Genomic DNA, 25,840 nt, shown 5'->3' with positions numbered 1-25,840 from the left:
TTTCCAGCCCGAGTGTAAGTAAGCTCTTTGTGGGCAGGGATTGGGGCTACCAAGTCTGCTGCATGATATACTCCCAAACATTTAATTGATTGATTACTTAGTACAGTCCTCTGCCCCTGTAAGCACTCAAAAAATACCGCTTCTGATTGAAGTGACTGCAGTAATGCCAATACTGTGCCGAAGTATTAAAGACCAGCAGGTACTTAGGTCTGTAGCTACTGAGGGCTTTGTGGCCAATGTTGGTCAGCTACTTTCAGGATATAATCAGCAATCTCTACTAATAATAAATAATAATTACATTATTTATTAAGTGCTTACTATGTGACAGGCAGTGTACTAATTGCTGGGGTGGATACAAACAAATCAGGTTGGTCACAGTCGCTGTCCCACCTAAGACTCCTCAATCTCAATCCTCATTTTATAGATGAAGTAACTGAGGGCCAGAGAAGTGAAAAGGCTTACCCAATGTCACACAGAAGACCAGTGGCGGAGCCAGGATTAGAACCCATGGCCTTCTGACTCCCAGGCCTGTGTCCTATGATGACAGCATGACCTAGTGGATAGAGCATGGTATGGCTTGGCCATCTTCCGAGTAGGAGAGGGAGATGTTCGAGTTACTCAAGTTCTAAAAAGTGTCTCCATAGTGATTATACTGTTGTTCCTACACTGTTGTTTGTATGTTCATCTTATACTGTGGTTAATGAAGCAGCGTGGCATTGATTAGACTGTGAGCCCATCATCGGGTAGGGATTGTCTCTATCTGTTGCCAAATTGTACATTCCAAGCACTTAGTACAGTGCTCTGCACATAGTAAATGCTCAATAAATACTATTGAATGAATAGTGGAAAAGGCACAGGCCTGGGAGTCAGAGGGCCTGGGTTGTAATCCTGGCTCTCCCACATGTCTGCTGTGTGACCTTGGGCAAGTTATCTAACTTCTCTGTGCCTCAGTTTCCTCAACAATAAAATGGGGGTTTAATACCTGCTCTCCCGCTTATTCAGATTGTGAATGGGACAGGGACTATCTCTAACCTGATTTGTATCTTCTTCAGCACTTAGAACATTGCTTGACACATAGTAAGCACTTACAAAGTACTTGATGGTAATGATAATAATTATGGTAATTGTTACGTGCTTACTATGTGCCAAGCATTTTTCTAAGCACTGGGGTAGACACAAGGTAATTGGGTTGTCCCACTTGGGGCTCACAGTCTTAATTCCCATTTACAGATGAGGTAATTGAGGCACAAAGAAGTTAAGTGGCTTGCCCAAGGTCTCACAACAGACAAGTGGCAGCGCTGGGATTAGAACCCATGTCCTCTGACTCCCAAGCCCATGCTCTTTCCACTAATCCATGCTGCTTCATTAGCCACAATATAACATGAACATATAAACTACAGTATAGGAACAACAATATAATCACTATGGTGACACTCTTTAGGACTCGAGCGATTCAAACATATTCCCCTCCTACTCAGTAGTTTGACACTAAATGAAAGACTAACTGCAGTTTTGGAGGAGAGACCAAGAATGATGAAACGGTACCATTGGAGACCGAGGGGAGCCAACTTCTTGCTCAACTCCCAGTGAGAAGCCACGGAATCCGACTGAAGACACGGGGACAAATGATGGTTCACTCTGGTGATATCATCTACAGGAGGGCCAAGGGGATCTGACAATATCAGCTAAGGGTGAGCTTTTGCAAATGGGCAGATGCACTAAGACCCAAATTTTCAAGCGGCCCATGTTCAGTATCTGGACTAGAGGTCATGGGCTGTGGTCACAGGCTGAGATCCCGAAAGGAGTGGAAATAAAGGTGTCTGATTTGGTGTCAGCTGTTAGCTCTGTCTTCTTTAGACTACACCTCCCTGGGAGTGGTAGCAGATACCTTCTAAGGTTTATGGAGATGCTATCACCAGGGCTAGCTAGATGAGAATGATTCTGAGATCAAAAAGATATTTGAAGCAAAGCAAACAATACATCATCACTAACTTGTAGATCCCAAGACTATGAAAAAGAAATTCTTCTTAAAATGTGTTGTGAAATAGAAAAGTCAGTCAACTGCATTTATTGAGCACTTACTGTGTACAGAGCACTGAAACAAGCCCTTGGGAGAGTACGATATAACACTATAACAGACACATTCCCTGCCCACAATGAGAGAGCCTAAGGTTGAAAAGGTACAAGGCTGCACAATCCAAAAAATTAAAGCCATGACTTCTATATATCATCAAAAAATGTACAGGGGCTCATTCACACTGTGAGAATATTACTTAAGACTAAAGGCAACTTTACTCTCATTTCAGGCAAGAAAGGATCTTCCTGGGAATGGCAGAAACACCTCTACAATCTACTTACTATGCTTCCACCAGTGAGGACTAGGCTCTTCAAAAGAAATGAAACAAGGTCTATGTCTGACCTGATTAACTCATATTTACTCCAATACTTAGAACAGTGTTTGACATAGAGTAAGTGCTTAATAAGTATCATTTAAAAAAGTAATTAATCTGGCAGTACATGACCTTTCCTCCCACATTTGGTGAAGATCTAATTTCAGTTGGAGCCAAGAAGCATGATATAGGTCCCTTATCTGATAGTAGACCTGTCCAGATCTACAAGAAGGTAGAGGATATTCTGCCAAGTTACTTGACTAAACTCCTTGCTAATTTATGGAATCACATCTCTTCCAAAGACCTTTTCTAATTAATCTCCCATCTCCCCTCTATAACCCTCTAGCCTCCAACTTCCAATTCAACACTTCCAAACCACCTAAAACCCTTGGATATATTCAACCCTCCATAGCTTTTACTAATAGTTGTTGTATTTCATTCATTCCTATTTATTGAGTACTTACTATATGCAGAACACTGGGAGAGTACAATACAACAAACAGACCCATTCCCTGCCCATAATGAGTTTACAGCCTAGAAGTGGGGAGACAAACATCAATACAAATAAATAAATTGCAGATATACACATAAGTGCTGTGGGGCTAGGAGGGGGAGAAGAACAAAGGGAGCAAGTCAGGGCAATGCAAAAGTTAGTGGGAGAAGAGGAAAGGGGGGCTTAGTTTGGGAAAGCCTCTTTGAGGAGATGTGCTTTCAATAAGGCTTTGAAGGGGGGAAGAGGATTTGAGGATTTAGGATTTGAGGAGAGAAGGCATTCCACGCCAGAGGCAGGACATGGGTGAGGGGTCAGTGGTGAGATAGGCAAGATGGAGGCACAGCAAGAAGGCCGGCATTAGAGGAGTGAAGTGTGCAGGCCGGGTTGGAGAAGGGGAGGAGTGAGGTGAGGTAGTAGGGGGTAAGGTGGTAGAATGCTTTAAAGCCAACGGTGAGGAGTTTTTGTTTGATGTGGAGATGGATGGGCAACCCTGGAGTTTTTTGAGGAGTGGGTTGACATATCCTGAACATTTCTGTAAAAAATATGATCCAAGCAGCAGAATGAAGCATGGACTGAAGTGGGGAGACACAGAAGCCTGGGAGGTCAGCAAGGAGACTGATGCAGTAATCCAGGCGGGATAGGATGATTGATTGTATTAAAGTGGTAGCAGTTTGGATGGAGAGGAAAAGGCAGATTTTAGCAACGTTGTGAAGGTGGAACTGACAGGATTTAGCGATCGATTGAATATGTAGGTTGAATGAGAGAGGAGTCAAGGGTAATGGTAAGGTTATGGGCTTGTGAGACAGGAAGGAAGGTGGTGCCATCTACAGTGATGGGGAAGTCAAGGGGAAGAAAGGGTTTGGATGAGAAGATAAGGAGTTCAGTTTTGAACACATTAATCTTGAGGTGACGATAGGACACCCTGGTAGAGATAATAATGATGGTATTTGTTAAGCGCTTACTACTATGTGCCAAGCACTGTTTTAAGTGCTGGGGTAGATATAAGGTAATCAGGTTGTCCCACGTGGGGCTCACAGTCTTAATCCACATTTTACAGATGAGGGAACTGAGGCACAGAGAAGTTAAGTGACTTGCCCAAAGTCACACAGCTGATAATTGGCAGAGCTGGAATTAGAACCCACGACCTCTGACTCCCAAGCCCTTGCTCTTTCCACTAAGCCACACAAGGCAAGAGGAAATGCAAGAAAGGGAGAGAGGAGAGAGTTCAGGGCTGGAGATGTAGATTTGGGTATCATCTGTAAAGGGTTGGTTGTTGAAACCATGGGAGGAATGAGGTATCCAAGGGAGTGGTTGTAGATGGAGAATAGAAGGGGACTCAGAACTAAACCTTGAGGGATCCCCAAAGTTAGGAGGTGGGAGGCAGAGGAGGAGCCCATGAAGGAGATTAAGGATGAATGGCCACAAAGATAAGAGGAGAACCAGGAGAGGACAGAGTCAGTATAGAGTCAGGTTGGATAATGTTTCCAGGGGAAGGGGGTGGTTCACAGCATCAAAGGCAGCTGAGAGGTTGAGGAGGATTTAGGATGGTGGATATGGCAAGAAGGAGATCACTGGTGACCTTTGAGAAGGCGGTTTCTGTGGAATGAAGGGGAAAGATACCCAATTGGAGGAGGTCAAGGAGAGAAGTGGAGGAGAGGAATTTGAGACAGTGGGTGTGGATAACTCACTCAAGGAGTTTGGAGAGGAAAGGTAGGAGGGAGTTGAGGCGATAACTGGAGGGAGCTGTAGGGTCAAGGGAGGGGTGTTTTTTTAGGATAGAGGAGACTTATGCTGTTTGAAAGCAGTGGAGAAGAAGCCATGGGAAAGCAAACAGTAGAAGATGGCTGTTAGAGAGCAAAGAAGGGAGGGGGTGAGAGTTTTGATAAGGTGCAAAGGAACGAGATTGGATGCTCAGGTAGAAGGGGTGGCTTTTGTGAGCAGGCAGTATCCTCTAGAGATACTGCTGTAAAGGATGGGATAGTTGAAAAGGGGGTCGGAAGTAGGAGGGGCTGAAGAGGGTCAGGGGTGAATTTAGGAAGGTGACCAGGTCACTGGGGTCAAGGGATGGGGGAGGTGGGGAGACAGGGAGTCTGAGTAGAGAGGGTGGTGTTGATAGTTTTCATTTGGTCATCAAGGGAGGGTAGGAGTGGGCTGCAGAACACTGTACTGTTTGGGAGAGTACAGTGGAACAGAGTTGGTCCACAGTGAGTTTACAATCTAGAGGGGGAGATAGACATTAATATAAATAAATTATGGATAAGCACATATGCTCTGTGGTGCTGGGGGTGGTGAATAAAGGGGTTCATTCATTCATTCATTCATTCAATAGTATTTATTGAGCGCTTACTATGTGCAGAGCACTGTACTAAGCACTTGGAATGAACAAGTCGGCAACAGATAGAGAGAGTCCCTGCCGTTTGATGGGCTTACAGTCTAATCGGGGGAGATGGACAGACGAGAACAATGGCAATAAATAGAGTCAAGGGGAAGAACATCTCGTAAAAACAATGGCAACTAAATAGAAATCAAGGCGATGTACATTTCATTAACAAAATAAATAGGCTAATGAAAATATATACAGTTGAGTGGATGAGTACAGTGCTGAGGAGATGGGAAGGGAGAGGGGGAGGAGCAGAGGGAAAGGGGGAAAAGAGGGTTTAGCTGCGGAGAGGTAAGGGGGGGGTGGTAGAGGGAGTAGAGGGAGAAGAGGAGCTCAGTCTGGGAAGGCCTCTTGGAGGAGGTGAGTTTTAAGTAGGGTTTTGAAGAGGGGAAGAGAATCAGTTTGGCGGAGGTGAGGAGGGAGGGCGTTCCGGGACCGCGGGAGGACGTGGCCCAGGGGTCGACGGCGGGATAGGCGAGACCGAGGGATGGTGAGGAGGTGGGCAGCAGAGCAGCGGAGCGTGCGGGGTGGGCGGTAGAAAGGGAGAAGGGAGGAGAGGTAGGAAGGGGCAAGGTGATGGAAACCCTTGAAGCCTAGAGTGAGGAGTTTTTGTTTGGAGCAGAGGTTGATAGGCAACCACTGGAGTTGTTTAAGAAGGGGAGTGATATGCCCAGATCATTTCTGCAGGAAGATGAGCCGGGCAGCGGAGTGAAGAATAGACTGGAGTGGGGCAAGAGAGGAGGAAGGGAGGTCAGAGAGAAGGCTGACACAGTAGTCTAGCCGGGATATAACGAGAGCCTGTAGCAGTAAGGTAGCCGTTTGGGTGGAGAGGAAAGGGCGGATCTTGGCGATATTGTAAAGGTGAAACCGGCAGGTCTTGGTAACGGATAGGATGTGTGGGGTGAACGAGAGAGACGAGTCAAGGATGACACCGAGATTGCGGGCCTGAGAGACGGGAAGGATGGTCGTGCCATCCACGGTGATAGAGAGGTCTGGGAGAGGACCGGGTTTGGGGAGGAAGATGAGGAGCTCAGTCTTGCTCATGTTGAGTTTTAGGTGGTGGGCCGACATCCAGGTGGAGACGTCCCGGAGGCAGGAGGAGATGCGAGCCTGAAGGGAGGGGGAGAGGACAGGGGCGGAGATGTAGATCTGCGTGTCATCTGCATAGAGATGGTAGTCAAAGCCATGAGAGCGAATGAGTTCACCAAGGGAGTGAGTGTAAATGGAGAACAGAAGAGGGCCAAGAACTGACCCTTGAGGAACTCCAACAGTTAAAGGATGGGAGGGGGAGGAGGCGCCAGCGAAGGAGACCGAGAATGACCGGCCAAAGAGGTAAGAGGAGAACCAGGAGAGGACGGAGTCCGTGAAGCCAAGGTGAGATAAGGTATGGAGGAGGAGGGGATGGTCGACAGTGTCAAAGGCAGCAGAGAGGTCAAGGAGGATCAGAATGGAGTAGGAGCCATTTGATTTGGCAAGAAGGAGGTCATGGGTTACCTTAGAGAGAGCAGTCTTGGTAGAGTGGAGGGGACGGAAGCCAAATTGGAGGGGGTCTAGGAGAGAATGGGAGTTAAGGAATTCTAGGCATCGATTGTAGACGACTCGTTCTAGGATTTTGGAAAGGAAGGGTAGTAGGGAGATAGGGCGATAACTGGAGGGGGAAGTGGGGTCAAGAGCGGGTTTTTTTAGGATGGGGGAGATGTGGGCATGTTTGAAGGCAGCGGGGAAGGAGCCATTGGAGATTGAGTGGTTAAAAATAGAAGTTAAGGAAGAGAGGAGGACAGGAGCGATGGTTTTAATAAGGTTAGAGGGAATGGGGTCCGAGGCGCAGGTGGAGGGGGGGGCACTTGCGAGGAGGGAGGAGATCTCCTCTGAGGAGACTGCAGGGAAGGATGGGAAAGTAGGGGAGAGGGTTGGTGGGGGGGAGGGGAGAGGCGGAGGGGTGACTTTGGGGAGCTCAGACCTGATTGTGTTGATTTTCGTGAGGAAATAGGTGGCCAGATCATTAGGGGTGAGAGATGGGGGAGGGGGAGGAACAGGGGGCCTAAGGAGAGAGTTAAAGGTCTGGAACAATCGGCGGGGGTGACGGGCATGGGTGTCGATGAGGGAGGAGAAGAAGTTTTGCCTGGCGGAGGAGAGGGCAGAGTTAAGGCAGGAAAGGATAAATTTGAAGTGTGTGAGGTCGACTTGGTGCTTGGACTTTCACCAGCAGCGCTCAGCAGCTCGAGCATAGGAGCGTAGGAGGCAGACAGAGGAGGTGATCCAGGGCTGTGGGTTAGTGGAGCGAGAGCGGCGGAGGGAAAGGGGGGCGAGAGAGTTGAGATGAGTAGAGAGGGTGGAGTTGAGAGGGGAGACCTGATCATCCAGAGTGGGAAGTGAGGAGAGGCAAGGTGAGGAGAGATGCTTTTGGAAAGACGGATGGGATAGAGAGCGGAGGTCTCTGTGGGGCAGTAGCGAAGATTTGCAGGGGGAGGGAGTGTGAGAGATGAGGCAGGTGAGAAGGTTATGGTCAGAGAGAGGGATTTCAGAGTTGATGAGGGGGGAGATAGTGCAGCGGTAGGAGATGACAAGATCGGAGGGTGTGACCGAATCGGTGAGTGGGAGCGGTATGGTGGAGGAGGAGGTCGGCAGAGTCGAGGAGGGATAGCAGGCGGGCGGCAGAGGAGTCGTTGGGTACATCCATATGGATGTTGAAGTCTCCGAGGATCAGAGTGGGTAGAGAGAAGGAGAGAAGGAAGGTGAGAAAGGGGTCAAGGTGGTTGAAGAAGTCGGAGGTGGGACCGGGAGGGCGGTAGATGACGGCGACAAGTATCTGGAGGGGGTGGTAGAGGCGAATGATATGGGCTTCGAAGGAGGGGAAGGAGAGGGAGGGGGGAGGAGGGATAGTGCGGAAGCGGCAACGGGGTGAGAGGAGGAAGCCGACGCCTCCTCCCTTACCGGTGAGTCTGGGGGAGTGGGAGAAGGAGAGGCCTCCTCTGGAGAGAGCGGTGGCGGAGACCGTGTCTTCGGGAGAGAGCCACGTTTCCGAAAGGGCGAGGAGGAGGAGAGAGCGGGAGAGGAAAAGGTCATGGATGAAAGGTAGCTTACCTGTATTCATTCATTCATTCATTCATTCATTCATTCATTCATTCATTCATTCAATAGTATTTATTGAGCGCTTACTATGTGCAGAGCACTGTACTAAGCGCTTGGGATGAACAAGTCGGCAACAGATAGAGACAGTCCCTGCCGTTTGACAGGCTTACAGTCTAATCGGGGGAGATGGACAGACGAGAACAATGGCAATAAATAGAGTCAAGGGGAAGAACATCTCGTAAGAACAATGGCAACTAAATAAAATCAAGGCGATGTACAATTCATTAACAAAATAAATAGGGTAACGAAAATATATACAGTTGAGCGGACGAGTACAGTGCTGTGGGGATGGGAAGGGAGAGGTGGAGGAGCAGAGGGAAAAGGGGAAAAAGAGGGTTAAGCTGCGGAGAGGTAAAGGGGGGATGGCAGAGGGAGTAGAGGGAGAAGAGGAGCTCAGTCTGGGAACGCCTCTTGGAGGAGGTGAGTTTTAAGTAGGGTTTTGAAGAGGGAAAGAGAATCAGTTTGGCGGAGGTGAGGAGGGAGGGCTTTCCAGGACCGCAGGAGGACGTGGCCCAGGGGTCGACGGCGGGATAGGCGAGACCGAGGGATGGTAAGGAGGTGGGCAGCAGAAGAGCGGAGCGTGCAGGGTGGGTGGTAGAAAGAGAGAAGGGAGGAGAGGTAGGAAGGGGCAAGGTGATGGAGAGCCTTGAAGCCTAGAGTGAGGAGTTTTTGTTTGGAGCAGAGGTTGATAGGCAACCACTGGAGTTGTTTAAGAAGGGAAGTGATATGCCCAGATCGTTTCTGCAGGAAGATGAGCCGGGCAGCGGAGTGAAGAATAGACTGGAGTGGGGCGAGAGAGGAGGAAGGGAGGTCAGAGAGAAGGCTGACACAGTAGTCTAGCCGGGATATAACGAGAGCCCGTAACAGTAAGGTAGCCGTTTGGGTGGAGAGGAAATAGAGCGGGGGTTCCAGAGGCCACACTCGAAAGTAGCTGTGGGTGCAAGGGGGGGAGGGGGAGAAGGGCGGGGGGAGGGGAGGGTTTGGATGGGAAGGAGGTCAAATCCAAGTGGAAGAGTGACACAGAAGGGATAGGGAGAGGAGGAAATGAGGGCTTAATCAAGGAAAGGTTCTTGGAGGAGATAATAATGCCTTGAAGAAAGGGAGAGTGATATGAAGAGGGAAGGCATTCCAGACCTGAGAAAGGACATTGATGAGGGGTTGGAAGCATCCCCAACTCCAGTTTCTTCCTTCTTTTAGCCATGCCTCTTGCTGATACCTGGATTTTGTTTCTGGAACATTGTTCTGGCCCATCTCTCTTCTCCTCCAAATCAATCAATCAATCCATAAATGGTTTATTGAGAGCTTTCTATGCACTGACAACTGTACTAGGCTCTTGGAAGAGTTCAGTACAATAGAGTTAGCAAAAACGTTCCCTGCCCACAATGAGTTTACAACCTAGAGTCCAAAACTTCAATAATTATCCCTCTGGACTGTAAGTTCGTTGTGGAAAGGGAATGTGTTTGTTGTATTATTACACTGTACCCTCCCAAGAGCTTAGTACAGTGCTCTGCACACAGTAAGAGATCAATAAATTTGACTGACTGGCTGACAACCCATTCCTCTCTGCACTGAACAGAATTCCTGACCACTACTGGCTTTAAGGTACTTAGTCAGCTTTCTCCCTTCCGCTTATTCAATCTCTTCTCCCGCTCCACCCCAACTTCTCCCTGGGACTATTCCTTGGGACTAGTTCTCTCTCCCACCTCTGACATCTGGTTTATGCCCTTCCCCCAGGCCGAAGCTCCACCACACTTCATATCCAACAAGCGACTGTAATTTCCATTTTCAAAGCCCTTCTGAAGTTGCATTTCCTCCAGTAAATTTTCCTCTATTAATTTTCTGCCCTAAGGGTTATATCCCCAGTGACAATTTCAGCATTTGTCTTATGCTCCCTGTAGTACTTCTGTTCATATGAACTTACATAATCCTCCTTTAAGCACAAACTCATATGCATGCCCACTTCTTCATAGCTAAAATTATTTCAGTGTCTTTCTCCCCCACTGTAGTCTTGAAGACACCTTAGCAGCTCTGTAGAGTGATGACGACTCTAGGTTCATCACAGTCGAGGAGGGAATTACGAAGAGACGGCAACTATATTTTCAAATCCTCCTTGATGTCTCTTGTTTGACTGTTTGGCAGAGGACAGGGTGCGGGACTTGAGAGGGAGGAATCAAGGATAATGTCAAGGTTGAGAGCCTGAGAGATGGGAAGGAGGAAGAAGAAGAGTTTAGTTTGAAGCATATGGAGCTGGAGGTAACAGCACGATTGGCTTAGTGGAAAGAGCAGAGGCTTGGGAGTCAAAGATCATGGGTTCTAATCCCAGCTCCACCGCTTGTCAGCTCTCTGACTTTGGGCAAGTCACTTAACTTCTCTGTGCCTCAGTTACCTCATCTGTAAAGTGGGGTTTAAGAGTGTGAGCACCTCGTGTGACAACCTGATAATCTTTCTATCCCGGTGCTTAGAACAGTATTCGGCACGTAGTAAGTGCTAAACAAATGTCATTATTATTATCCACCCAGAAATGTTCTTGAGGCAGGAGGACCTGTAAGACTGCAGAGAAGGAGCGAGGTCAGGGCTAGTGATGCTCATCTGGGAGTCATCTGTGTAAAGGAGGTGGTTGATTCTGTGTTAAATGTGTTCCAACTTCCCCGTGAAACTTCCAACAGACTGCATACATCACCCTAAGTCCTTGAGACAGTCATTCCAGAATTATTGCAATACCCTAAAAGCATATGCTCAAGGGAACATGATTATAAATTGCTTCACTGAATTAGCCTAGCATTACTGGCTGGCTGATAAGTCTGTAGAAAACTAAAGTAATGTATCAGATTGCCTCAGGGAAACAACTAAATATCTACACTGGCAGGCAGAGCTTACTTTTGGGAGAATATTGAACAGTGTTTGGCAACAGCGTGGTATTTGACCAAACTTGAGGTTGCAAACATGCTGTTCCTTTTATCCTTCCCTATGGTTGAGTCCTAGACCTCTAACTCATCCCCCAGCATATGACCTCATCAGACTCCTTGAGCAGTTTCATTATTTTTAAAATCATTTACGATTCCACACGTGTTATAGGAAGGGTCAGGAGTAATAGTGGTATTTTTTAAAGGCTCACTATATGCCAAGCACCATGCTAAACTCTGACGTAGATACAGGTTAATCAGATTGGAAATGGATCTCACAGTGGAAAGGAGAACTGGTATCTTATGCCCATTTCACAGATGAGGAAACTGAGACTCGCCCAAGGTCACACAACAGACAAGCGACAGAGCCAGGATTAAGACCCAGATCACCTGACTTCCAGGCCCGTGCTCTTTTCACTAGGCCATGCTGTTTCTCTGGTGAACATCGAGGCACTCACATAACTGGTGGAAATGCAGATATGTGTAAGGGGCTAAAACCTCCGAGCTGTACCAAGCTCTCTACTCTCCCACCTCCAGCCCTTTATGCTCGCTCTTCTCCAGTGCACAACACCCTCTGCCCTCAAAATAACCAAATCTCCTCCCTCCCCCCTTTTAAAGTCCTCTTGAAAATCCACCTCTTCCAGCTTCCCACCGTAGCTCCCATCTTGGGGATCAGGTTACTTCTCTAGACAGCCTTATTGATGATGACTTTATTCAATTTATTTTTTTCATGTATTTATTCATTCATGTACTATTTATTTTTGTTGTTAACAGTTGTGTCTTCATTTCAGCTTAGATCCATTGCACTTATATCTAAGGTCGTCCTCCATATGTGAAGAAGATGGCACTGACCCAGAAATTCACCTATGAGATGGAGAGCAGTCTGGCTTGGGGTAAAGAGCACAGACCTGGGAGGCAGGAGACCTGGGTCTTATTTCTGGCTTTGCCATTTGCCTACCGTGTGCTTTAGCCTCTCTATGCCTCAGTTTCCTCATCTGTAAACTGGGGATTAAATAGTTGTTCTCCCTCCCCTTGAGAACCCCATATGGGACAGGGACAGTCTCTGATTTGGTTATCTTCTAGCGGCTCCACCACTTAGAACAGTGTTTGGCATAGACTAAATGCCTAAAAAAATTTCACAGTTATTATATTATGTGTGTGTGACTGAAAAGCCCAGTGTGGGACCCAAAGTCCTGGACATAGTGCATGCACACAAAAAAGTTGTCTCTTGCTATGGTGTTATACTTAAGATTTGTAGCAACTGGCTATGTTTCTTCCTTGTCTTTTGCTCTACAAGAGCTACTCTATTCCTGATAACTGTGCTTCTTGCTGGTATCCTCTGAGCAATTGACTTCAAACTATCAGCTGGGATGCAGCACTATCTGAGGCTTTGCTTGAACGTGTCCTTAAACTCTTTTCCTACCCTCCTTTCTTTCGGTTTCCCAGTTTCAGCTCACCATACAGTAGCTGCTTGGGTATCCTGCTGCCCCTCATTCACCTCACATCTCTCTCCCAGCCTAGCTGTGTTGAGGAGAATATAGCTTTGATTCCAGGAGACTGACTAGGTTCAAAAACGTCATCATCTGTGATCACGCCTTGCCAACTGATATTGAGTCTGGCCCGCAAATGACAACGGCAAAATTGCTTGAAGAGTTGGATGGGATACTTTTATGTGGGGTCCAGCTCTCAATGCCAGAAAAAGAATGCTAGCCGACACAACAGCTCTGTAGACCCATAGTTTGGTCTGGATCCTGCTGCTAGACTGTTTGACAGTCTCCCAGGGGATTTGCTGGCTTCTTGATTTGATTTTCTTCTTCCCCCATTATATGCATGTTATTTGTGTCTGCTCTCTTCTCCCTTAAACTGTAAGTCCACAAGAGCAGGGACAAGTCTTTATATTTTATTGTATTTTCCCAAGAGCCTAGCTCGAACTGAGGTGGTGCAAAGCTTTTGCAGTGTGATTTGTTGGGCGACAGGATCTGTAATAAGGAGTTCTGAAGTGGAAAGGAGATTACAAAAGAAGCAGCGTGGGCTAGTGGAAAGAGCTTGGGCCTGGGAGTTAGAGGATCTGGGTTCTAATCCTGGATCTGTCTGCTGTGTAACCTTGGGAAAGTCACTTAACTTCTCTGCGCCTTATGTGTAAAATGGGCTTTAAGACTGTAAGCCTTATGTTGGTCCAAGACTGTGTCCAACCTGATTATCCTGCACCTACCACAGCACTTAATACAGTGCCTGGCACATAGTAAGTGTTTAACAAGTACCATTAAAAAATAAAAATAATAGGGAGGAAAGAAAATGCATTAAAAAAAAATAAGAAAACAAAATCTCTTGAATAGTAGTATAGCTCCCTAGAAGGCAGCTGAGTCTGATGTTCAGAAATGGGAAATGTTAAATCGGAGGCTTTGAACAGATCACAATATCAAGAAGGGAAACTAAAAATAGCATCAGGTACTGTGAGTAGACAGTGTGATCATGTAGCAAGGGGCAGTCTGGATATGGACACTCTGCCTCCATATCCATACATGTATCGTCCCTGCATGTCCATACGGTCAATCAATCAATTGCATTTCTTGATCACTTTGCCAGTGCAGAGCATTGATGAGGGAGGTCGGTCCAGGCCAAGGGCAGGATGTGGGTGAGGGGTCGATGGTGAGACAGATGAGATCGAGGTACAGTGAGAAGGTTAGCATTAGAGAAGTGAAGTGCATGGACTGGTTTGTAGTAGGAGAGTAACAAGGTGAGGTAGGAGGAGGTGAGGTGATTGGATGCTTTGAAGTCAGTCGTGGGGAGTTTTTGTTTTATGCGGAGGTAGATGTACAACCACTGGAGTTTCTCGAGGAGTGGGGAAAACTTGCCCTGAACGTTTTTGTAGAAAAATGATCCAGAAAGCAAAGAGAATAGCCTGGAGTGGGGAGAGAGAGAAGGCTGGGAGGTCAGCAAGAAGAATGATACAGTAATGAAGGTGGGATTGGATAATTGATAGTCTTAACATAGTAGCAGTTTGTATAGAGAGGAAAGAGCAAATCCCAAGTGCTTATTGTGGTGCTCTGCACACAGTAAGTGCTCAATAATTACCACTGATTGAATGAGAAGGAAATTGTGAATTCCGTATTACTTTTGTTAGCCAAATACATCAATATTGATAAAACCTCAATAATGACATTTTCCATCTAGAACTACACCTCTCTATATGGGACAAATCCCTCTATATTATGGATTTTTATAATTTACCTGATTTCTACCCTCCCCCTGAATTATTTTTTAAAAATATTAGAGCTAAATCAGAGTTTGAAATTTTCTTTACATTTTCACCTTCAAATTGGTTGGCAAATTAATTCATTTGCAAATTCAATCCAATTCTTCAATTCTGTGTGAGACAACTGAAAGTATTCATATGATACTGGCCATCTGTCACTATTATCAATAGAATTAGCATGTGTTTTCAAATGTTATATCTGGAAGGTTCAATCATTTTTCAAACGTAATCAATATTTATGATTTTATTTTCGGGAGGATTTCTTCTCACTCTGCAAAGAATTTGCAATTTCCCTGGGAAACTGGAAGCAGGAGCCAGTTTTTGCCTAATTTTTGTGTATATCATTCACCACCTTAAAGCCGAGGGGAGGCTATTGTAAGTTTTTTAAGGCCTTCCCTGACTAAGCCCTCTACACTAAGCAAAATTGTCTTAACATGCATTTGTATGCCCAAGTTGTCCAGGATGTCAGGCATTGGTTTAGCCATTTACATCATTTGCAACTGCTGGAAAAGAGTAGAATTATCAAAGAAAAGCTTGCCAAGCAGATGATGTATATATATCATGAAAATAAAATTGAACTGAAAAATCAATGGTTTGCTTTTTTGATATTTGAGATTCACACCCTGTTGATCTGTAAATAGGGAGGCCATCATATCTCTCATACTTTTGAATCATGAAACTCCTCTAATTAAAGTCATAATTCTTCAAGTCGGAACTTTATAAACAAATGTTAATGCTTCCTTAATAGTAGTAAAGGTATTTACTGAGTGTATGGTATTAGGCATTTGGGACAGTACAGCAGAAGCGTAGGAAAACTTCCCTGGCCACAGTGAACTTATACTCTAACAAAGAGTTGACCCAGTAGAGTAATTGAGGGTACAATTGAGTATTCATGTCTATATGAGTGATGCAAGCCATCAAACATTTATTGAGCACGTAGTATATGCAGATCACCGTACTAAGCACATGGGAGAGTACAATATGACAGAATTAGCAGACACATTCCCTGACCCAAATAAGAGGTTCAGAAGGGGAAAAGTAAATATGTAAGAGCAGGAGGTGGCTGTCTGGTTGGGTTGACTCATAGGGGCTGAAGGCTCGTTGGTGGAGTAGGGACTTAGGAGGGCTTTGAACATCGGGATTCATTCATTCATATTTATTAAGCACTTTCTCTGTGTTGTGCACTGTACACTTGGGAAAGTACAATATAACAATAAAGAGTGACAATCTCTGCCCACAACGAGTTCACAGTCTAGAAGTGGGAAGACAGACTACAGTACAAATAAACATACATCAATACAATAAATAAAATTACAGATATATTCATAAGTGCGGTGGGGCACGGGTTGTGGGGAAGAGCAAAGGGAGCAAGTCAGGGTGACGCAGAAGGGATTGGGAGATGAGGAAAAGTAGGGCTTAGTCTGGGAAGGCCTCTTGGGAGGAGAGGTGACTTCAATAAGGCTTTGAAGAGGAGGAGAATTATTGGTGGATTTAAGGAGGGAGGGCATTCCAGGCCAGAGGCAGGATGTAGGCCAGGGGTTGGCAGTGAGACAGGTGAGATAGAGACCCAATGAGGTTAGCACGAGAGGAGTGAAGTATGTGGGCTGAGTTGTAGAAGCATAGAATCGAGGCGAGGCAGGAAGGGGCAAGGTGATAGAGTGCTTTAAAGCCAATAGTGAAGAGTTTTTGTTTGATATGGAGGTGGATAGGCAACCACTGGAGATTTTTGAGAAGGAGGGTGACATGTCCTGAATGTTTCTGTAGAAAGATGACCCAGGCAGCGGAGTGAAATATGGACTGGAGTGGGGATAGCAACAATACCTTGTTTTAGTAGAGCACGTTCATTTCCAAAGCACTCTCACATTTACTTATCTCATTTTTACCCTCGCAACTACCTTGAATAGGTAGAAAGGCAGATATTATTATTGACATTTTTTGGGTGAGGAAGCTGAGGCCCAGAGAGGTGAAGTGACTTGTCCATGGACAGGCAGCAGACCAGCGGTAGAGCTAAGACTTGAACTGGGTCCTCCTGGTCCAGCACTCTTTCACTTTGCTGCTTCATCTAACAGTGGGGATCCGTCAGATCTGTGGAGGAAAAGGAGTTCCAGGCTGGGGTATAGCATGAGCTGGGAACAGATCGTAAATGATCAGTTTTTACAATTTAACATTTAAATTTTTCATATCTTAGTCAACTTTTTTCTAGGGCTATTAATTTTAGATGTGACCTCATCCTGGGCAGAGAGACTCAGCAGGGGGGACAACACACTTCTGAGATTTATTGCATTATGACTCCCTGACTTCTTAATTTGATTTAATTTCTTTTGTTGTGCTACAGCCATCTTTGAACACTTAATCCTGAACAGGGCATCTTGACCTTGTCATTTGAAAGAAACTCAAGTCCTAATCTCTAATGACACTTGGTATGATTGGAATGTTGCTCATTTAAAGGTTTTAGCACTTCTGTTTTAACAAAGGTCAGTCATACTTTGCAACAGAAGGCATCTCTAAAATCAAGCCCTTACCTATGAAGAAGCAATCAGAACTGAAACACCAAAGCATAACAGAGCCTGGAAGGGTCAAGAAAGGAGACACCAAATTCTTTTATAGGCGGCTTTAGTATTTTATGGGTAGCATATGTATATATGTTAATTCTATGAAAGTATAGACTTTCACGTTGGCTAGGAAATTGGCTGTGTTCTGACAGAAAACATTCTACAAATAAAATCACAAAGTTTGTTAATATCAGAGCACCTTAAATAATGACGCTTTGTTAGATTCCAGCAAGAAAAACAAACAAACCATATCAAGTAGGAACTAAAGTAGAACAAATAGAACCTGCAAAATGATGACAGGGCAGGATCAAGGCAGATATGATACTGCAAATATAAACTTTAGAAAGACTCAGCTCAACTCTTTGTAGAACAACCCCCAAACTTTCACTGTATGCCATTTTTACAATGTTTGCTTACTAATAAATTAGTAATAGAAATATCACTGCCAATTAAACTGAGTCCTCAAAAACTCCAAGAATCCTTCGAATTCAATGGAGAGGGGTTAAATTCCCTTTATATTTAATCCTCTAGAAAATGTTTGGTCCCTTGGTATTTTATTCCTCATCTCCTAGGTTGCCTTTAGTGTTAGCTAAAGAGATGGGAGGAAAGCTTACAAACAGGATCTAAACATTACAGAGTAAAGGAAAACTCTGATCTGTGGGGTAGGGATGTTCTTAATTAAGCCAACGATCTAGGATCTGTGAAGGCACATAATATTGCCATGAATATGCTTAAAGTAAGCAACCTCTCAGGGTATTATCTATTGGATGACTTTCCTCTCCATCCAAACTGCTACTATGCTGATCCAAGCACTTACCCTATCCTATCTAGACTACTGCATCAATCTCCTCACTGACCGCCCCACCTCCTGTCTCTCCCCAGTTCAATCCGTACTTCACTCTGCTGCCCAGCTCCATTTTCTGTCAAAATAATCAGTTGGTGTCTCGCTACTCTTCAATCACCACCAATGCTTGCCTAGGCACCTCCGCATCAAATAGAACCCCCCCTCCTACCTTACTTTATTGATGTACCTCAAGCCAACCCACAAATATCACCTTTCTAATGCTAACAAACTCTCTGTACTTTTATGTTATCTATCCCACCACCAACCACTTGTCCACATCCTTCTTCGGGCCTGAAACTCCTTCCCCCTTCATAACTGACAGACTACCATTCTCTGCACCTTCCAAGCACACCTAAAATCATATCTCCTCCAAGAGGCCTTCCTTGACTTCCTCCCATTCAGTCTCCATACCTAAACTATCATCCCTTGATGAGCAAATTGGCACCTTGAATACAACCCTTTCTGCTGAACTCAACTCACTCCCTCCCCTATTCCGTCATCAATCTCATACCACTAACCCACAACCCTGGATCACCTTCACAGTCCACTTTTTTTGCTCCTGTGCACATGGCACTTCTAATGGAAGTCCAGATATCAGGCCAACCTTAACTTCAAGTTCATCTTTGCATGCTCTAACTGCCCATGCCTCTGCTCAGCAAAATTATTTCTCAATCCTTAGAGGCTTCCATACTCCACAGAAGCTCCATCCTCCCTTTAATCCACAGAAACTAACCTCTTTAAGTTCACAAATGATCTCCTTCTTGCCAAATAAAATGGTCTATACTCCATCCTAATTCTCCTCGAACTCTCAGCTGCCTTTGACACAGTCAGCTATCCTCTTCTGGAAACATTATCCACCCTTGGCTTCACTGACATTGTCCTCTCCTCCTGTCTCTGTGGCCGCTCATTTTCAGTTGCTTTCACGGCCTCCTCCTCTTCCTCCCATCCCCTAACTATGGGGTCCTCAAGGTTCAGTTCTAGGTCCCCTTCTATTCTCCATCTATATCCACTCCCTGGGAGAACTCATTTGCTCACATGCTTCGAGTACCACCTCTATGTGGATGATGCCCAAAGCTATAGCTCCTTTCCTCATCTCTTGCTCTTTCTCTCTGCAGTCTCACATTTCCTCCTGCCTTCAAGACATTTAATCTTGGATGTCTTCTTGTCACCTCAAACTTAACATGTCCAAAACAGAACATCTTATCGTACCCCACAAGCCCTGTCCTCCCACTCACTTCCCATCACTGTAGATGGCACCATCATCCTTTCTGTCTCATAGGCCCGTAACCTTGGTGTTGTCTTTGACTCCTCTCTCTCATTCAACCCACATATTCAATTCATCACTAAAACCTGCCAGTTCGATCTTCACAACATCACTAAAACCCACACTTCCGTCTCCATTCAAACTGCTACCACATTAATGCTAAAACTTATCCTATTCCTCTTTGATTTCTGTATCAGCCTCCTTGCTGACCTCCCTGTCTCCTATCTCTCCCCACTCCAGTCCATACTTTGCTGCCTGGATCATTTTTCTACAGAAAAGTTCGGGCAATGTATCCCCACTCCTCAAGAACCTTCAGTGGTTGCCCAACCACCTCCTCCTTTGTAGAAGCAGCGTGGCTCACTGGAAAGAGCACGGGCTTTGGAGTCAGAGGTCAGAGGTCATGGGTTCGAACCCCGGCTCTGCCATTTGTCAGCTGTGTGACTTTGGGCAAGTCACTTAACTTCTCGGTGCCTCAGTTCCCTCATCTGTAAAATGGGGATTAAGATTGTGAGCCCCACGTGGGACAACCTGATTCCCCTGTGTCTACCCCAGCACTTAGAACAGTGCTCGGCACATAGTAAGCGCTTAACAAATACCAACATTATTATTATTATTATTATCCTCATCAAACAGAAACTCCTCACCATTGGCTTTAAAGCATTCAATCGCCTTGCCCAATCCTACCTCACCTCGCTACTCTCCTGCAACCCAGCCTGCACACTTTTCTCCTATAATGCCAACCTTCTCACTGTATACTGATCTCATCTGTCTCATTGCCTACCTCTAGCTTATGTTCTGCCTCTCTCCTGGAATGACCTACCTCTTCATATCTGATAGACAATTGCTCTCCCCATCTTCAAAGCCTTATTGAAGCCAAATTTCCTCCAAGAGATCTTCCCTGACTTTTTCCTTTTCTTAAACTCCTTTCTGCATCTCTCTTGCTCTTGGATTTTTTTCCTTTATTCACCCCTCCCTCAGTCCCAAAGCACTTCTGTACATATCCATAATTCATGTGTTTATATTATGTCTGCCTCCCCTTCTAGACTGTTAGCTGGTTGTGGGCAGGGAACATGTCTACCAACTCTGTATATTGTACTCCCCCAAGTATTTAGTACAGTGCTCTACACACTGTAGCACTCAATAAATACAATCGATTATGTCCTCATTTTCCCTATCTGTCCTCCCCTCTGCATCATTTATGCACTTGGCTGTTTATGCCTTAAGCTCTCTAATACTCATCCCAGCCCCACAGCACTTATATACAAATCCTTATACTCTACTATTACCCCTATCTGTAGTTCATTTTAATTCTCTCTCCTCGTGAAGTCTGTAAGCTCCTTGTGGTCATGGTTCATAACTACCAACCCTATAGTATTGTATTTTACCAAGTCTCTAGTATAGTGCTCTGCACACAGTGAATGCTCAGTAAATGCCACTGAGTGATTAATTAATTGATTGTATGGTAAGAAAATGGAAAATGTCCTCTTTTGTGACATTGGGCCTAGACCCTGGTCCTTTCCACTCCCTTCCCCTTCTTCTTTTCCCCCTTTCTTGCTCCCCTGTCTCTGCCTCTCTCTCTGTCTCTCTCTCTCTCTTTCTTACTCTCTCTATTTCTCTCTGTTTGGTCCAAACTCCATCACACTTTGAGTGCCCCTAAATCTGGTCACTTAGGCTAGGTGAAGAGATGTAAAGAGTGAGACAAGTTTTCCCTCTCTGGACTATGTCCAGATGATCTTAAGCCCAACACTGTCCTGGACCCCACCCGTATCAGTCCAAACAGATTTGATGTCATTTCCTCTCACTCTGAGGAAATTCAGAATACCTGTTCCTTGCCACTTGGTGTTGCAGAACTTCTGTCTGCTAAAATAATATTGTTCTGAAGAAAATAGTAAGCTGAACTCTTCCTGTTCTGAAGTTCCTGAATTGAGAATTGACATTAGATTGGAAAAGTGGAATTTGGAATTCCATTATGCCTATAGAAGATGCAAACATTTCCTTTAATCAATAGCATTTATTGAGCACTTAGTGAATGCAGAGCATCATACTAAGCACTTAGAAGAGTACATTTGACTAGGTAGACATGACTCCTGCACTCAAGAAGCTTACAACCTGGTGATTTCCTTAGTTAAATAAGAGGAATATGGATTCAAATGAGCATGATACTTTTTAAAAAATTTACTCTGGCTATATTAAGTTCAAATTTACTGAATCAAGAGAAAACTCTGATTTTTCTAGGTAATAGCCTGTAGTGAGCTATAAAGATCTACTTATGTAATTTTTCTAAGTACTAACATCCAAGTATGACTTGTACATCTAGTTCTTTGGATTTTTGTTTTGTCTTATGCCATCGAGTCATCTTCGACCCATAGTGACGCCATGGACACATCTCTTCCAGAATGCCCCACCTCTACCTGCAATCATTCTGGTAGTGTATCCATAGAGTTTTCTTGGTAAAAATATGGAAGTAGTTTACCACTGCCTCCTTCCGTGCTGAAAACTTGAGTCTTGGCCCTTGATTCTCTCCCATGCTGCTGCTGCCCAGAACAGGTGAGTTTTGACTTGTAGCAGATTGCCTTCCACTTGCTAGCCACTGCCCAAGCTAGGAATGGAATGGATATGCTTCTGCCTGACTCTCTCTGCAGTAGTCAAGTCTGGTAGAGTACTGGGAACTCTCCAGGTGAGACCCTGAGAGGGGAAGTTCTATGGATACTAGAGCATTTCCACCAGAAAATTTAGTCATACATCTATTAGCTTCTTTAGGGCCTTCCACTGAGAAAATCAATTACTGGATTTTAAAAAGGCCCTTCTTCATCGGAAACATTTTCAAGTAGATAGCCCCCTAGTAGACTGTGAGCACCCAAGGGAGGGACTGTGTCTTATTCCCTACTGTGTATTTCCTTCCGTTTCTTAGTACAATGCTCTATACACGATAAGCACTTAACAAGTGCTATCACTATTACTCTTAGGAAAGGATAAAAAAGAGAGCATGTGCATTAAATAGTGAGGCTAAGCAGGGGAACCCACCTATAATTCACTCTTAAGGCATTGGCATTATATTGGGCCATATTAAGGTGCTTTGAATTGGAGTTCAAGTTATAAATATAATGATATATACATTACTAATATGCTGATTATACACCCTCAGACTAACAGCTGAAATAGCATACATTTTTCCCCTCTCAAGTCAGGGAATGATTGTCACCTTCTAAAATGTTTATTACCAGCAGTCATTTATCTTAATCGCTTCCCTCCAAAGCCCCTAGAAGTTGTTCAGAGGGATTGTGTCATAGGAAATGGATGTGGGGGTTTACTTTTGCAGCAATAAAACAGGAAGACAGCAAAGGAAGACAATTTTGGTTGGGAGAGTATCTCAGAACTGTCAAATTCCAGAATTGTGAGCTTGAAAAGTTAGGAAAGTTCTTCCTTCCCAGTGTTACAAGTATTTGGATTTTTCCAGCATATCTTGAATTGATACTTGGGCAGATAAGGATATTCTGGGCAGCAGAGTGAAGTAGGGACTACAGTGGGAGAGATCAGAGGCAGGAAGGTCAACAAGGAGGCTGATTCAGTAATCAAGGTGGAATAGGATAAATGCTTGGATTAACTAGATAGCAGTTTGGATGGAGAGGAAAGTGCAGATTTTAGCGATGTTGTGGAGGTTGAACTGACAGGATTTAGTGACGCATTGATTATGTGGTTTGAGTGAGAGAGATGAGTAGAGGTTAACACCAAGTTTATAGGCTTGTGAGACAGGAAGGTCAGTGGTGCTGTCTATAATGATGGGAAAATCAAGCGGAGGGCAGGATTTGGGTAGGAGGATAAGGAGTTTTGTTTTGGATATTTTAAGTTTGAGGTATCAGTGGGATATCCAAGTAGAGATGATTTGAAGGCAGGAGGAAATGTGAGACTGCATAAATGGGGAGAGATCAGGGTTGAGGATGTAGATTTGGGAATCATCTGCATAGATTTGGTAGTAGAAGTTAAGCCCACATTCCCCCTATCTGGCCTCCCTTCTATGTAGACTATGCACTTGGTTGTATACCCCTTGAGTACTCTGATACTCTCTCCCAGCCCCACATACTTAGTTACAAGTTTTTATACTCCACTATTTCCCCTATCCACAATCAGATTTAATGTTTGTCTCCCCGGGTAGACTGTAGGCTCCTTGTGGGCAGGGACTGTGTCTACCAACCCTATTATATTGTACTTTCTCAAATGCTTAATCAATCAATAAATCAATCATATTTATTCAGTGTTTAACTGTGTGCAGAGCACTGTACTAAGCACTTGGAAGAGTACAAATGTAACAATATAACAGAGTTGGTAGACATGTTCCCTATCCTGCTTATTATAGAGCTCTGCGCACAGTAAGTACTCAAAATATAGCATTGATTGAATGATTGATTGATAATTATCATTCACAACAGCCCACAGAAGCAGGAGAAAAGGTCCACAGTGAAGCTTGAGGGTGGTAGACAAAATAAAACAGACAAAATTGAACACTTTTCTTCACATAGTAGGCAGCAAATAATTGGGAGGAAATGTGGTCCAAATAAAAAGTTCATGGTTCTAGGCCCAAACTCTGCCACTGGCCAGCTGGGTGATGTGGGACTAGTCCCTTAACTTCTCTGATACCTCATCTGTAAAATGGGGGTAAATGATCCTTTCTCCCTTCCCCTTAAGTTCCATGTGTTACAGTTTTGAGTCTGATATGATTGTTTTATACGTACACCCGGGGAACTGCAGAAGTAGCATGGCCTAGTGGAAAGAGACCAGACCTGGGAATCAGAGGCCCTGAGTTCTAATCCTGCTCTGTCACATGAATGAATGCCAGTAAGTGAACTTCCCTGCTGGGTGATCTTGGACAAGTCATTTAACTTCTCCAGGTTTCATTTCTCTCCTCTGTAAAATGAGAATTGGATGCCTGTTCTTCCTCTTATTTAGACTGCAATCCCTTTTTATCCTTGTGGGATATTTACTTTGTCCAATCTGATTATCTTGTATTACCTTGTATTATCTTGTATTACGTCACGGCATGGCTTAGAGAAGCAGCGTGGCTCAGTGGTAAGAGCACGGGCTTTGGAGTCAGAGGACATGGGTTCAAATCCCGGCTCGGCCACTTCTCAGCTGTGTGACTTTGGGCAAGTCACTTAACTTCTCGGTGCCTCAGTTACCTCATCTGTAAAATGGGGATTAAGACTGTGAGCCCTACGTGGGACAACCTGATTCCCCTGTGTCTACCCCAGCGCTTAGAACAGTGCTCAGCACATAGTAAGCGCTTAACAAATACCAACATTATTACAAAGTAAGCAAGAATTATATGTATTCATTACCACAGGAAGTTGTGCAGACAGAAAGTATCAGTAGGTTCAGGAAAGGTTTGGATAAATTTCTGGACAAGTGTTTCTTAATGGCTTGCTAGATGGAAAGTCAGGGATAAAGAGGGAAAAGTTGGGGATGTTTGATGTTAGATATCCCTAACCAGAGCATCGATTCCAGAAAAGAAAGCATCTTGTTGTCACTACAGTAGACTGAATATTGGTTAGGGTGGATACTTCTTATGTCCTTATACTCATATTCTTTGGTCAATCATTCAATTAATAGTATTTTACTATTATTCTATTATATTACTTTTACTTTACTATTTATTCTACTGTGTGCAGAGCAGTGCTTGGACTAAGTGCTTCATTGAGTACCGTAGAGTTAATAGGCAGGATTCCTACTAACTTCTGGAGTTAGCAGGCAGGAGCTGATAAAGAGCTTCTCCGAGCAAATTTCTCCAAAAAGTTGAGTAGCCCACAAATGACTTTTTTCTGCCTGTTCTCCTCTCAGCAAGTTCTTGTGTAATAAAAGCAATGCAATCAGTATGATCTTATTTTCCCCTGACTTAAATCATTACTCAGTCTGAGAGAGGGGCAGGTGGCCGCAGGATGAGGTCTCCTTAAGAGTGGGCTATATAATTACGCACTGACTCACTGGGCCCATGTTTCCTGCAGTGGGAAGGGAAGGGAAACATAGTCACAGAGTGGCTAGGGGGAAATTCAGATTTACCGAAGTAGAATTAGAGTACCTGGGCGTGCCCCATGACCCTCTAGTTGCCAGGGCGATCCTTTATGCCCACAATTGAAAAGGTTGTTATTCATGCTGTGGGTGAGAATATAATAATTTTTTGGTATTTCATATCATCCTCAGGAAGGTAAAAAAATGCACAGAATTGGAATTTTCTCTGGCCTCTTTTAAATGTTCAGTGTTCTATAAAAGAAATGTTTACTGGGTCTTCTTTTCATAGGGTTAAATCGCTGAACCAGTTTAGACTGAACAGAAATCATATTCCACTCTATGGAGAAAATAAAAAAAAGACGCATCTGGGGCAAGGGGAAGTTCCTGCATTATGCTTTGCTTCAAAAGTCAAGCATTGAAATTCCATCCACATCCCTCTTCAAAGGAAACCAACATTTTCTCTCCCTCAAATGATTTTCAGCAAAGTATCATGAAGCTGTAGATGGGGGCACTTTTTTGATGTGTTAATCTTATTTCTCTTCCTTACTCTTTCCCCTGGGAGCCTTTAGAACAATCTCTTTTCAACAATGGAATATCCATTCTACTCCTGACATCAATCAATGAAT

The 25,840-nt window shown here is 44.5% G+C and overlaps 1 non-coding gene across 1 annotated transcript; it reads right to left on the bottom strand.

Annotated features, from left to right (window-relative positions):
* Positions 1-21,771: 21,771 nt before the first annotated feature.
* Positions 21,772-21,909, bottom strand: LOC114816783. The gene has a single exon (XR_003764591.1). It is a non-coding gene; the product is annotated as a small nucleolar RNA SNORA7 (small nucleolar RNA).
* Between the last annotated feature and the right edge of the window lie 3,931 nt (positions 21,910-25,840).

Source organism: Ornithorhynchus anatinus, chromosome 14 (genome assembly GCF_004115215.2).
Source record: "Ornithorhynchus anatinus isolate Pmale09 chromosome 14, mOrnAna1.pri.v4, whole genome shotgun sequence".
Classification (NCBI taxonomy): Eukaryota; Metazoa; Chordata; class Mammalia; order Monotremata; family Ornithorhynchidae; genus Ornithorhynchus; species Ornithorhynchus anatinus.
This window is presented reverse-complemented; position numbering and strand designations above follow the sequence as displayed.